The sequence below is a fragment of the Meriones unguiculatus genome, chromosome 20 (assembly GCF_030254825.1).
Source record: "Meriones unguiculatus strain TT.TT164.6M chromosome 20, Bangor_MerUng_6.1, whole genome shotgun sequence".
NCBI lineage: Eukaryota > Metazoa > Chordata > Mammalia > Rodentia > Muridae > Meriones > Meriones unguiculatus.
The window spans coordinates 42334652-42349693 of NC_083367.1; the positions used below are offsets into that span (position 1 = coordinate 42334652).

At 40.2% G+C, this 15042-nt stretch overlaps 1 long non-coding RNA gene across 1 annotated transcript in view; it reads right to left on the reverse strand.

The window, feature by feature from the left end:
* Positions 1-385: 385 nt before the first annotated feature.
* The window catches only part of LOC132649503 (uncharacterized), a 35270-nt gene continuing 20613 nt past the window's right edge, over positions 386-15042 (reverse strand). The window contains exon 4 of the long non-coding RNA XR_009587960.1: positions 386-705. This is a non-coding gene — a long non-coding RNA (uncharacterized LOC132649503). The remainder of the gene's footprint in view (positions 706-15042) is intronic.

Sequence of the window (15042 nt, forward strand, 5' to 3'; positions counted from 1 at the left end):
CTATCAGTAGACTTGGGAAAGAGCATGGAAGGAGATGAGGGAGGGTTGGGGGGATGGGGGGATTGAGGGAGGGGGCTATAGCTGAGATACAAAGTGAGTAAACTGTAATCAATAAAAAATAAATTAGTAAAAAAAGAAATGATCATCTCTATGTATATTATATTTGTGAAATGGTATTCACCTATGCAAACTATGTCTCTGAAGAATTTTTAAAACAAAGCATTATGATATGTTGAATATATTATATATACATTATATGTAATATATACATTATATAGACAATTTATATATATTTAGACAGGATTGACAGGAATGACTAAATATATATAAATATATAAATATATTTATTTTTATAAATATTTTTATTAGACAGGAATGACTGGGTTTAAATATATATACATATATACATATATGCCATGTTGTCGGGCCCTAAGAGTTGTATTCTGACTTCCATACATTACTGTGGCACATACACATGTCCCCTCCACAGTAACAATACAAAGGAAAGTATATATACATAGGAAGGAAGGAAATTCTACAAACCGGAGAGTAGATACCTAAATCTGCAGTATCACATAAGCTAGACAGGTAGTATATTCCTATAAGCTCATCACTTGGAAATGAAAGGCAGGAAGATCCAGAGTTCAAGGTCATCCTTAACTACACAGGGAGCTGGAGGCCAGCTTAGGATACAGGAGTCCTTGCCTAAAAAAGAAAAGAAAAGAAAATCACAGACTATACATAATGAAATGATGCTAAGGCACACATATATTTGGAAACAGGGTCTCACTATGTATGTCTGGGACAGATTTACTCAACCATGCTGGTCTCAAACTCACAGAGATCTGTCTGCATCTGCCACCTGAATGCTGGAATTAAAGGTGTGTACCACCACACCTGGCTCTGAAAGTTGTATACTGACTTCCATACACACACACTATGCCACACACACATGCCCCCTCCATATTAACCATAAAATACCAAGGATACATATACAAGAAGAAAGAGAATTCTACAAATTGAGCATAGGTACCTAAAATGTGAATGGTTCTAATTATTTTGTCAATTTTCATCATTTTAAAATGAAGATTTTTCAAATGAAGACTGATTTATTACTGTCAGGACTCAAAATTTATTTCATTGTTTAAAGTACCAATTACCATGGGCCTTAATCTATACAACCGAGTACTTCTCTAGACCTGCCCTAACAAAGATACTGGGGACTTGGGGTGTCCTTCCTTACTGTTCAGGAGGCAAAAAGCCTAAGATCGTAGAGTAGGCAGCTTTGATCCTTTCTGAGGTTTCTGTGTCTGTCAGTAGCAGCTTCCTCTGTCTGTCTGTCTCTTTGTGAAGTGTGTGTTGTGAGTGTGTGTGTGTGTACGTGTGTGAGTGTGTTGAAGCAGAGCCTTATTTATCCAAGGGCGGCTTTGAACTTGTAACATAGCCAAGGATGACCTTGGCTATCATATTCCTGATCCTCCTGTCCCATACTTGCTTAAGGTCATTTTTATATGCAACATGCTATGGGTAAGTTGAATGTCCACAAAATAACTTCTGTTGAAGCTCCTATAGGACTGCACCTGGAGACAGGAATGGCTGGGTTTAAAGGACCATGCCTTGTGCCAGTAGAACTGTTATTCTGACTTGAAGGGAATAAGGCATTAGATATATCTTACTAGAGCTATGAACAAATATAGAAAACTCTAGGCAAGAACAAAGAGAGAGGGGCTGCCCCCATAGCTCTGCATGATGGTTCATGACTGTTCCAGCAGCTGGGGGGTAGAAACAGGAGGACCACCACTTCAAAGGGTCAGTGTTCAGCCACAAAGCAAGTATGAGGCCAGCCTGGGCTACATAGGATCTTGCCAAAAACAAAACAAACAAAACAAAAAACAAACAAACAAACAAAAAACAGAAAAGATTTTAGACTTAAAATTGATTCATAATAAAGCAGAGAAAGTTCTGACACAAATGAAACTTCTATGAAGCTTGTTTTACATGATGATTATTTTTCCACCTCTAAAGACATGCTTTTGACTCCATTTTCCACAACTGCTATCAAAATAATTTTTCAATGCCAATGTTGTAAGATTTTCTGATATTGTTAAATTGAGTTTGTGAAATGGCTCAGTGGATTAAGGCATTTGTTGCTGGGCCTGACCTTCTGACAGAATCCACATTGTGAAGGGAGAATGCTGACTTGTACAAATTGTTTTCTGACATACACACACACATATGAGAAGAGATAGATAGATTAGACAGACACAAAAATAGATACATAGAGGGAGGAAATATAATAAAAATTTTTAAACATTTTAAAAGAATTTTTTAGAAATATAATTTGTTTTATAATACCAAATCAGCCAAACCCTCCTACAAATGACTTGATTGAAATGAATGAACTACAATGAATGGAAATTTATGTCCAGGCTTATAATAATTTAATCCTGGATACAATGAGAATTTAGAAAACCTTGTTTGCTGGGTCTGTTGATACAGATGGTGACATATGCTCCAAATGTTGCCTCTCAAACTGTATGTGTCTGTACATTGACACACACACACACATAAATATATATATAAACTGATGGTGATACATGCTTTCCCTGATTTAAAGTAATACATTTGAAAAGCTGAGCACGGTGGTGTTCACCTGGACTCAACACTTCAGTAACTGAGGCAGGAGGATCACCGCAAGTTTGAGGTCAGTCTGATTTATTACGCGTTCCAAGCTAAGAGGACTGCATGGACACACCCCATCTCAAAAATCCAGGGAGATGAAAGTAAAAAAATGCTTGACAAAGATGCAATGTACAGCTGTGAAGCCCTTGGGCGGTAAAACTGGGAAGATTAAATTCCAGGTTTAGTCTCCGTAGTGAGACTCTCTCAAAACCAAAACAAAACTTACCTATAAACAAAGATGGTATTTTGATGTTGCTCAGTGCTAGAGTACTTACCTAGTACATAAGAGGCCATGGGTTCCATCCCTGGCATGTGCACAGGAAAACACACAAGGGAAAAGCACAGTTACTACCCCATTGCTCAGAGAGCTAGCTTGTACTAATAGGCATGTGTTTGTGGCCTGCTTCCAGGATGCTAGCCAGGCAATCCTGCCTCCTGCTACCCTCACCTTGGTATCATTCTCTCTGGATGGAATTAGGCTCATTGGAATGACTGCTAGAATAACTTTAAAAGGTCTGTGTGTGAACTCCAAAACTGGAGCTTAAAAGGGATTGCAGCCTTTTGTTTTGTTTGGGGCAGTACATTTCTGAGGATAGCCCAGAACTGGCCTTCAGTGCAAAAATCTCTCGTGTGGGACATGGTGGTCTGTGCCTTTAGCCCCAGAACTCAGGAAGCAAAGGCAAGTGGGTCTGTATGAGTTCGAAGTCAACCTAGTTTACAGAGCAAGTTCCAGGAGAGCCAGGGTTGTTACACAGAGAAATCCTGTTTTGAGAAACCAAATACTGCTATTGCTGCTATTAATTCTACTGCTACTAGTAATACTAATACTACTAATAAATAATCTATTGCATACTACTCCACCTAGAAATGGTAGACAGGGTATTCTACATCATGCGGCTATCACATTTCAATATAAGGGACATGCTCTGTCCCTAGGCTACATTGCTAAGACACATAAAACACATACACACATGCACTGGAGAGATGGCTCAGCAATTAAGATCACTTATTGCTCTTGCGTAAGATCCAAGTTAGATTCCCAGCACCTACGAGGTGACTAATAGCCATCTGGAACTATGGTTTCAGAGGATTCCATACCCTCTAACGACCTCTGTAAGCATGCGGAGCGTAGTCATATGTGCAAGCCAAGTACTCACACACAAAATAAAATGAGAAATCTAATTTTAAAAACCACATTAAACATTCTACAGACAAACAATAAAATGCTAAGATAAGGGCATGGATGTCGCTGTTGGCAGAGTGTTTGCCAACAGCACGAGAAGCCCTGGGTGTGAGCCCCAGCTCGTAGTAAACTGGGTAGGTTGTGAGGATGCATTCTTATGATTCCGGCACTCAGAAGTCAGAGACAGGAAGATCAGGACTTCAAGGTCATGCTCGGCTAGATAGCTCAAGGCCAGGCTATGTAAAACCTTATCTGAAAAAAAAAACAAAAAACAAAAAACAAAAAAGCCCAAAGCTTTTAGAACTCGTTAAGACTGGAAAGTAGGACACAGGACTATAGTGATGGGATGAGAGGCTATGGGACTGTTAAGAAGGACTCCTTTAGAGAGGAGCCCTTTAACCCCAGCACTTAGAAAACAGAGGCAGGGGGATCTCTGAGTTCTAGGCCAACCTGGTCTACAAAATAGCCAGGAGTACAGAGAGAAACCATATCTCAGAAGAAAAGAAGAGAAGAAAAGAAAAAAGGAAAAAAAAAAAACACCTTTTGTTTCTTGAGATACAGTTAAGATGAACCACAGACAGTATGTTACACAACAATTCTGTGTCTTTCTGCATGGAATATGTGACTTTCAAAACAGCCCATGTTCTTTTCTGTATTGAGGGATATGTCTAAGACAGTGGTTCTCAACCTATATAATGCTGGGACCCTTTAATACAGTTCCTCATGTTGTGCTGACTCCAAACCATAAAATTATCTTTGTTGCTATTTCATAACTGTAATTTTGCTGCTGCTATGAATGTAAAAAATTGATATGCAGGCTATCTGATCTGCAACCCCTGTGAAATGGTCATTTGTCCCCCAAATAGGTCACAACTCACAGGTTGACAACTCACAGGTTGACAATCACTGGTCTAGGACATTAATATATAGTTATAATAACTGACCTAGGCAATCACCAAGAAATTACTCAAACGTTTATTTTTTAATGTGTATTTGTGAATGTCTACATGTGTGTGTATATATTATATGTATGTACACCATGTTCATGCTTGGTGCTTGTGGAGGCCAGAGAAGGACATTGGATCTCCTGTAACTGTACTGCCCGATGGCTATAAACCACCCAGTGGGTGCTGGGAATCTACCAGGATCTTCTGGAATAGCAACAAATGGTCTTAATTGCTGAGTCATCTTTCTGACTCCTAGCTCTGTTAGTCTTTAAAAATCAACAACCATGCCTTCCATTTGAGTAAAGGCTTTCTCCTTCTCCTCCTCCTCCTCCTCCTCCTTCTTCTTCATTCTCAAAATGTTTTCATATCTTCTGCCCCATATGATATCTATGACCTTCTGAAGATGACCAGAGTGCCATGTGATGCAATGGACCACAGCTGAGTGAAGCTTTGTGGTTGGTTGTGAGTGGACTGAAAAAGCAGAAGGTCAAGCTGAATGGGACTCTTCTTCCTCATGGAGTTGTCATTCTACAATGGCCAAATACACTCAGGGGTTCTCTACTGATAGAGATGTGTTCTGAGGCATCTTTGGAGATTTCACCACCATGTCATGATCATAGGGGAATGGCAGAGCTAAGATGCTTATGCTATCATTAGGCACTGTAATTTTATGGTGCCACTCTCACACATGCAGCTCATCTTGGACCAAAATGTCATGCAGCACATGGTTGTAGCTATAAAATGAGGTTTGATGTGACAAGTGCTATTATGGGCAGGAAGCAGGGATGAGTCTTGGAAACACCAAGGCAGAAAATCAGATTAAGCAAAGTCCCAGAGAAAGACACAGAATATACCTAAAGTACTTCACCAGGCATCACATGGTGGTGTTCTTGGCATAAATGTGCAGTAAAATTGGCCCAGTGGAAAGTCATAAATATAAGTAGCAAAAATAATGTCTGAATCTGTCTCAAATAATATTTCTTTGTAACTAAGCACAGAAAATATTATTTTACCACACAGAGGGAAATGATATTTTGGAAAACAGGAACGTTTTCCAAGGCATGAAGAACACTATGAAATTTCTGCTGTTAAGAATTTTCATCAGGTTTGTAAGTGATCTTGAATCATCTTTGACTTTGGAGAGTCTTGAAATCTGGACTATTCGGGTCCTGTTTTTCACTTACAATTTGCTGAGCAATGGCCAAGTAGATGACAGAAGGTTCCAGAGCTTCCTACTCCATGGCCAAGGGCAGGAGGGGACCTGAAAACACCTTGCTGGCTCAGTAGTAGGTGGCACAGTGGACTGCAGCTGCTTTAGGAAAAACTTTGCACGCTCTTCTTGATTCCAGAGTAGCCTACAAAATCAGGGGCAATGAAACTAATGGAAATTTACTCTAAAGATCTATTTTAAAAAAATTCTTGGTTTTTGACTGGGAGTAGTGATGTGTGGTATACACCTTAACCTCAGCAGTCTATAAGTTTATCTAAAAAAAAAACAAAAAACAAAAAAAAACATAAAATAGTTGGCTTTAAAAAAAATGACAAAAAAAAAACTATTAACTGTTAAATTTTACCCACTTTGTAAAGTGGAATCATAAGCAACCAATCTCTGGCTTTCTTGGTATTTCTTCATAAGGTGGTGAGAGTCTCATCACAGGAGTCAGCTGACTTTGCCAGGAGTTCAGGAATGGCTATAACAACACAAGAGAATGTTTACCCCAGAGAATGAAAAGGAACAAAGGCAACCAAAGGGCTTTCCTTAGGATATGCTTTGATCCCAGTGAGATCTGCATGACCTTTTAATTATAATTGCCCCCATTTTCAATGATTAAAAAAAAATGAAGCTGAGTGCGGTGCCACGTGATTGTAAGTGTAGCATTCTAGAGCTGGAGGCAGGAGGAGGCTGCACTTGGCCTACTCATGAATTTGAGGTTAGCCTGGTCCCAAAGCAAGATACTAAAACCCTGGACCTTACCAAAACAAACAAACAAACAAACAACAACAACAACAAAGAACGGGGATGGAGAGATTGATTGTGATGTGAGGTAAACCCCTTAACCTCAGCAGTCTATGAGTTTACCTGAAGCAAAAAAAAAAAAAAAAAAAAAATATATATATATATATATATATATATATGTATATATAAAGACTAAACCTAAAATAGTTGGCTTAAAATACACACACACACACACACACACACACACACACCTATTAACTGTTAAATTTTAGCCAAAAAGGGATTTCACTTGTAAATTCAACTGAAGTTTTTATTATATAGGAGAGATATTCTACTAACTTTCAGCAACTCTTATCTTAAATTTCTAGTTATCGCCGTGTCTAAAATCAATTTCAGTAGCTAAGGGCATAAGCTAGGGATAAACCAGACCTAATTTGTCCTTGCAAGAAAAACACATGACAGAATTTCATCAACCACTTTGTTGTTCCCATGATAATTGTGTGAGTACTTGGGGTCATATGGTGGGAAGAGTTTGTTTTATTCAACTGCTATCAGTGTTAAGGAGGTCCCAGACTGCCTGGAAAACAGGTATCTGTCTGGTTTGGACTAGCCACAACAAAGGAAATTTAGCCAACTAACCTGAGTCAGACCTAGTGTGGCTGCCAGGCTTGGCAGGCAAAAGGGCATGATTTACAGACCTAAGGCCAGAATACAAAGGTGAACAGATTAAAAAACAAAGAACTGAATTTTTAAAGTACAAATGTGTAGGGCTATTTTCTCCTTGTTTTTAAAGTGAAAAACAAGGCACTTAAACTATAATGCTACATATTTTCACACATTATAATTTATGTTGTTTTTGAGACAGGATCTCATGTATTCAGGCTGGCTTTGAACTTTCTGTGTAATCAAGACAGGTACTCAAGTAAGCTACATCTCTAGCCTACTTCCATCCTGCTTTGGTTTCTCCAGATATGGCATCCCTAAGTAGTCGAGACTAGCCTGAAATTTGCAGTCCTGTTTCTGCCTCCCCAGTGCCGGGATTCTAGGTGTGAGTCTTCAACCTTCTCCAAGTTGGTTACTTCTCTATAAGTTTCTTTCTCACAAATTAGGTCATAATTTAATGTTGAATTTAATCTGTGGCATTCTGGGGATTAAACTCAAGGCTACACGACTAGGATACCTTCTCCCGCTGAACTGTAGTGCCAGCATAGACCTAAGACAGGACCTCATTTAGCCAAGGCTAGCCTTAAAGTCACTATGTAATTTGAAGTGAATTTTCTCATCCTACCTTCTCCAACTCCTAAGTAGTGGGGTTGTGGATGTACACCACTATCCCAAGATGGATTATAGAAACTGATACTCAGAACCAAACCCAGGGCTTTGTGCATATTACGCAAGCCCTCTATCAATGGAACCACACGAGTCACGATTTTAAACGCTCTGAAGGCAGACATGTAAGACAGAGTGTTGTGTGGGACACTATTCCTGAGAAATACATGAGAAAATATCTATTTATCAGGAAGGGAACTGACAACAGACCAAATTATAAAACCAACAAGTTCCAATTTGGCGAAACAATAAGTTTTATTGAGGTTAGTTATAGAAATATGAATGAGGGGGTTACTTAGAGAAGCAGAGATGACTGAAAGACAGAGCATCACCAAAGCCCCTCCCAGCAATGGTGCTAGATCACAAAAACTGGAAACCTGAAGCACACTGTACAACCTACAGATGGTTCAGCAGGCTGGAGGGTATCCTCTCCAGGTGGATCAGATAGTCTTTGCTTCTTTCAGGCAGTTCAGCCTGATTCAAAGTGTCAGTCCTTATAGCATATACATACATATGTCTGTATATATGCATGGGACAAGAAAGGCCATCTTAGTTCATTTTCTATTGCTGTGGTAAAAACACCATGGCCAAGACAACTTGTTAAAGAAAGCATTTAATTTGGTGCTTATGGTTTCAGAGTGTCCGAGTCTATGATGGTGGAGCAAAGGCAGAGCAGGGGCACTAGCTGTGAGCTCACATTTTGACCCTAATTAAGAAGTAGGGGGTAGAGAGTGAGCACTGAAAATGGCATGAGTCTTCTGAAACCTTAAAGCCCATCCCCACTGACACACCTTCTCCAACAAAGCCGCATCCCCCCAATCCTTTCCAAATACCCTATCAGGAAGATATGTTGTGATATTGATCAGAGACAGACATTTCCACCCTACAAATTCCCCCTCAGAACTAAGAGAGGGCTGGAGAACTTACTTGGCTCTAGCTATGCAAGCATGAGGACTTGAGCTTAGTGCTAAGTACCCAAGAGGAAATGCAGGGTATGATAGCATGCATCTGTAAATCCTAGCATGGAGAAGGTGGAAACAACAGGATCTCTGTCACGTGCTGACCAGCCAGTCCACCAGAATTGGCAAAACCAAAGGCCAAAGAGAAATCCTGTCTGAAAAACATAATTAAAAACAAATACAAATACAAAACAAAAATAAAACCAACAAGGTGGAGTGTAAGTGAGGAAGACACCTCTGGCCTCTATATGTACATATGTGCACATACCTAGGAAAAATAGTCACCCCACCAACTGTGTGTGCATGTATTGAATATAATTTTAATAGGTTGTAATACAGTTTTTCGGCATCGTTAACAAAATGGGTTTCCAAAGCATTGCTGTTTTCCCAAGGGAGGAAATTTAGATGTTGGTTTTGTCTATGTAGGAAGCTGTGGGCAGGGCTCTCAGCTTTCAGGAAAATTCTTCCTTCATAGAAAGAAGCTTTCCAGATGCTCTTTGAATCACTTCCATGAAAACACTGTAAGGCTATGAAGATGGAACTGTCAACAATACTTGCTTTTTGGCGGGCTAACCTGTAGCTGCTTCCACCTTTCTATGAGTTAGAAATGGGAATTCAGCCAGGAGTGGTGGTACATGTTTGTAATCCTAGCACTTGGGAGAGAGAGGCAGGAAGATCACAAGTCATAAGCAAGCCTGGGCAACTGAGCTGGGTTGTTTCAGGTCAGCTTGACACAAGCTGAAGTCATCTGAGATGAGGGACTCTCAAGTAAGAAAATGCCTCCATAAGATTAGCAAACCTTTTGTTTTGTGTGTGTGCATGTCATTGTTGTTGTTCAAGAAAGGGTTTCTATGTGTAGCCCTAAATGTCCTGGAACGGGCTTTGTAGACCAGGCTGGCCTCATACTCAAAGAACCACCTACCTCTGCCACCCAAATTCTGGGATAAAAGGCGTGTGCTACCACCACCCAGCATATAAGGTGCTTTCTTGATTAGTGACTGATGGGGGAGAGTCTAGACCATTGTTGGTGGTGCCATCTCCGGGCTGGTGGTCCTAGCCTTTATCAGAAAGCAGGCTGAGGAAGCCTGTAAGCTGCACTTCTCCATGACCTTTGTATCAGCTCCTGAATCCAGGTTTCTTCCTTGTTTGAGTTCCTGTCCTGGCTTCCTTTAATAATGATCTCTGATATGGAAGGATAAGACACATAAACCCTTTCCTTCCCAACTTGCTTTTTGGCCATGGTGCTTTATTAGAGCAATAGTAACCCAAACTACGAAAGCTATATAGAACTCTCTCAGAAAACAATACAAGCAAAAAAGATGGAAAATGAAGGAACAGAATGAAAAGGTTTGCATGCTCTGTAAAGGAAAAAAAATGGTCCAGGAGTGATCTAGAAAGGGTCTAGTTAGTCAGCCCTCCATGAGGGCTGTAGACGTTGATACGTCATTACAGTGTGAATGTCTATGTCCTCCAAAATAGATATGTTAAAATCTTAATCTAAGTCTCAACATACAATATCCTAGTCTGCTTTCTATTTATGTAACAAACTACCCAGGGTCAGGTAATTTATAAAGAATAGAGATTCATTAGCTCTTTGATTCTGAAGGCTGGGGAGTCCAGGGATATTGTTTCATTTACTATATATTTTTTTACGTCATAGGACTTTAATTATAGTTTTAGAGGGCTAGAGAAGAGGGAGGGAGGAAGAGAGAAAGAAAGAGAGAGCACCAGAGAGGAATTGTGACTGGGCCTGGCATAGACTTTTGACACCTCAAATGGCTCCTCCCCACCCCCAGTGATGCACCTCCTCCAATAAGGCCACACCCCCTACTCCTTCCTAAATAGTTCACCAACTGAGACCAACCATTGAAATATCTGAGCCTATGGGAGCTGTTCTCATTGACAAACATCTGCCATATTATAATACAGTAAAGGCAATACATGCTGTCTGCTCTCCCTACAAAGCCACCAGTCCCTCCAGGACTGTGCTATCACAGTGGCATTTTTTAACCTTAATCACTTCTCAAAAACCTTACCTTTGAATGCCATCAACATATGAATACCAAAAATACAATATTGGTGACTCATATGTACTGTACTCATTGTACTATAAGTGATAGCTTTAGGAGATAGGGCCTTTGCAAAGTGATTCATTTACGAGAAGAGTCCTCAAGAGTGGGATCAGTGTCTCTATAAAAGAGGTCTAAGGAGCTGAAGAGATGGATCACAGTTTAATAGCAAGCTTGGCTCTTCCAGAAGACCAGAGTTCATGTTCTTTTCTGTAAGCGGGCAGTGAATTTCCTGATGTTTCTGAGGCCCAGTCAGTGGTGTCACACTGATGCACTTGCCACAGACAACCCAATAAAGCAGCAGTTCATCCACTTGAGATAACTGACCAGGCCCTGAGGTGCAAGATTGCTGAGCCACATGTGGTAGCTTTCACTGTGCCTAGACTTTAAGAGGCTGAGGCAGGAATTGGAGTGAGAGGACATCTGGAGGCACAGCAGAACCCTGTGTCAACACAGACAAACAAGCAAAAGCACAAAAAGTAGCATGTTTCTGAGCTGACTAAATGAACATTACAAATTCCACCCAAGAAAGCTCACAGACTGATTGACAGACACAACTGTTCGTTTCCTCGGTGTTGCCCTGCACATGAGTCATATGCAGATTTCAGCAGGCTTTTATGATACACTTCCAGACACCAAAGGAGAATGAGATGCATCATGAAAAGCCCCATATTTCACTCCTAGACTGAACATTGGCAAGACCAAGCCAGGAGACAAACTCTGAGAAGGTGGAAGGAAGCTCAAACTGTAGCATGTTCAAGTAATTGCCACATATTTGACTAGTGTCATCCAACAGGCAAATATCTTCCACTGGAGGCTTGGCCCTCAGAACAACCTACATTAGAAGTTTTAGCAACCAATGATCTGATGCAGTTTGAACACTGACAATTTACTGTGAGTAATATGCCTTATTTAATATTGTATTACAAAACTTATTTAAAAATATTTCTATCTAACATTGTTTACTATCAAAAAGAACTAGCCCTTACTGAGGGAAAGATTGCTTTTTTGAAGTAGTGGGCTCAGATATTTGAGGTCTAGTTAGTATCCAATTAAAATACATCTTTTGTTAATACACCCACATTTATGATTTTTACTTTAGTTTATTGGACTTTAGTAATCTAGAGCAGTTATTCATCTGACTGATAACGATAAATATGTACAGGTGAATATGTATAGATGAATATGAGATAATGCCTAAACATATATAGCTCTTGTTTTGTTTTCTTTTGTCTTGTCTTGCTTTGTTTAGTTTTGTTTTGACAGTGTTTCACAGCATAGCCCTGGCTGGCCTGGAAGTCACTCTGTAGACCAGGTTTATCTGAAGCTTACAGAGATCTGTCTGATTTTGCTTTCAGGGTATATCACCAACCTGGCATTCTTAGTTAGACCAGGGGAAAACTATCTTGTATCAGAGTAAGGTAAGCTCATACTGCCAGCATTCAGTATATACTAAAGTGTAAAGACTTCAGATGAAGAGACATAAGTAGATGTTTTCCATTATTTATAGGACATACACAAATAAAAAAGAATCAAGAGACCCTACCTGACATGCATTTGGTGGTAATTTTAAAGATATATTTTTATTCCTTAGCATTATATCAAATAGCACTTTGTTGATCAAATTATATTTGAATTGTCAAAAAAAACCATGTTAGTTTAAGATGGGTAGAAAATTACATTTTGAGTACATTATTAGATGAAGTTTTCAGCCTTATGATTAAATGAAGGCAATATCTGTCATTGTTATTAAAAGAAACATGAGGCTGGTCAACCGATCTTCTATGCTAGAGGTTTATTAAGTGGGTATGGAGGGAGTGGGGGAACAGGGCATGGTGGGGAGAGAGAGAGAAAGGGGAATGGGGCACAGAGAGAGAGAGAGAGAGAGAGAGAGAGAGAGAGAGAGAGAGAGAGTAAGAGAGAGACCACGTGTCGGGGTCGTCCCTTTAAGAGGCAAGGTCTCCCTGCCTTCCAGGTGTGGCCACCTGGCCAGCGACACATGATGACATCATAAGTTGCTGGGTAACCCTGGAGCAGGTTGTGTTCCAAAATACTAACAGTCATATCAAGGAAACCATCAAATTTTTTTTTCACCAAATTCTGTACAATGAGTTTACTCTTGCATGCTGTTTGGTGATTTTTGGATAATGTGTTTAAGTGCAGGATGACAAATAAGAAAAGGCTTATTTATAGCAGCATTGAAGACAGAGGTCTTTCAAAGGGCAAAGATACCATCTTCCTCTTGATGAGCAATTGCTTTGCACATATGCTCTGCAAACACCAAGTGCAAAGAGCCTGGCTTATAATTACAAAGTAAAATATCATTCCAAAATTGCATAATTGGTGTTTGCCTTTTGCAATGCAATGAACATAAGGGAACCTTAAATGTCTGATGTGTTGCCATGGCATCTTCTGGAATTTTACTTTATGCTGCTTCAAACTGCCAGCTATGTTAAATTAGAATTCCTCGAGAGAGTGTGTGGGATGGGGCAGGATAGACAACAGAACCTTACAAAGAGTCCAATCTAGGCCAACTGAGGCAGGAGGATTTCCTTGAGTATAAAGCCAGTCTGGGATATAGATTGAAATCCTGTCTGAAGCACACGCACACGCACACATACACACACACACAACGCTAAGACAAAAAGTAGATACAGAAAATGAGACAAATGGGGTCTTTATTTGTCCTCACAGTAATTACATGTTTTCCTGGACATGGAAGCTAGTTAGCCAAGTAGGGATGTCTCTTGCCTGCCTTTGGGGTAAAAGATAGCTATTAGCCTGGGGAAAATACAGTGGCAGTCAGTGCCCACTCCATTTAAATGTGTAAGCCATTGATCTGGTGGGGGTGGGGGCTGTGCCCATGTGTATGTGGCACATTGCTGGAAGAATCAGTGTTAGGGTTAGTGTCCCTCTGCGTCATTTTCAACAAAACCAGCTTCAGAATGCACACTATTTGAACAGAGGGCTGGAATTTTGGACTTTGGATCATTTATGCTGTGACTGTAAAAGACAAAGAGGTGAGTGGGTGTGGGAGCACACACCTAGGGCTGGGGGACTGCTGTAAATCTAAAGCCAGCTTTGCCAAATGTCTGAGGACAAAATGGAGACTAAAATGGTGGTTCACTGTGTGCCAGTGTGGCTTCCTCAGGCTATACTAAATCAGGTACATTCTGGAGTCCCCCCACCCCACCCCCTGCAGTGGATGTTTTTTAATTTCAGTATTGTTGTACTGATTCAAAAATGACATAAATAAGCTGTTGGAGACAACTTGAGTTCTCTGGCATTATCCTTGATTTTATAAATATACATAAAATTCATTACAAGTAACGAAAGGCCAAGAAAAGGTCAAGGCTGTTATTCATCTCTTCCTCTTCAGCGCTTTTGTTATTCAAGTGTCAAACCTGGACATGGTAGCCAACTCCTGTAATCTGACTACTGAGCCAGGAGGAGTGCTACTGGATCAAGGCCAGCCAAGGGTACATAGCTAGACCCTGTCTATAAAATAATTAATCAGTGTCTGGAGATGTAGCTCACCAAGTAGAGGGCTTGCTGAGCATGTGCAAAGCCTCAGTGACGTGTGACTGGAAGCCTAGTCCTCAGCAGGAGCAGGAGTACAAGGCCATCCTCCTTTACACAGTAAATTTCAGGTCTGCCTGGGCTACAGAAGACCATGTTTCAAAATGTATTCATAGGAAAGTCCACAGCGATAGCCAGTGTAAACCTTTTAAGTTCATTAAGTAAATACTTTGAAATGAAGCCTTATTTCAGAACTACCCAGAATGCCCTTGGCTCCCCCTGTGCCCATCCAATCCTAGCTCCTCAGACAGAATTCAAGATCTAGAGGCATATCTCTGTGAGATCTTAGAATTTTGACCCCAGTGTTAGAATCTTTCTTGAATCATAATATTATTTG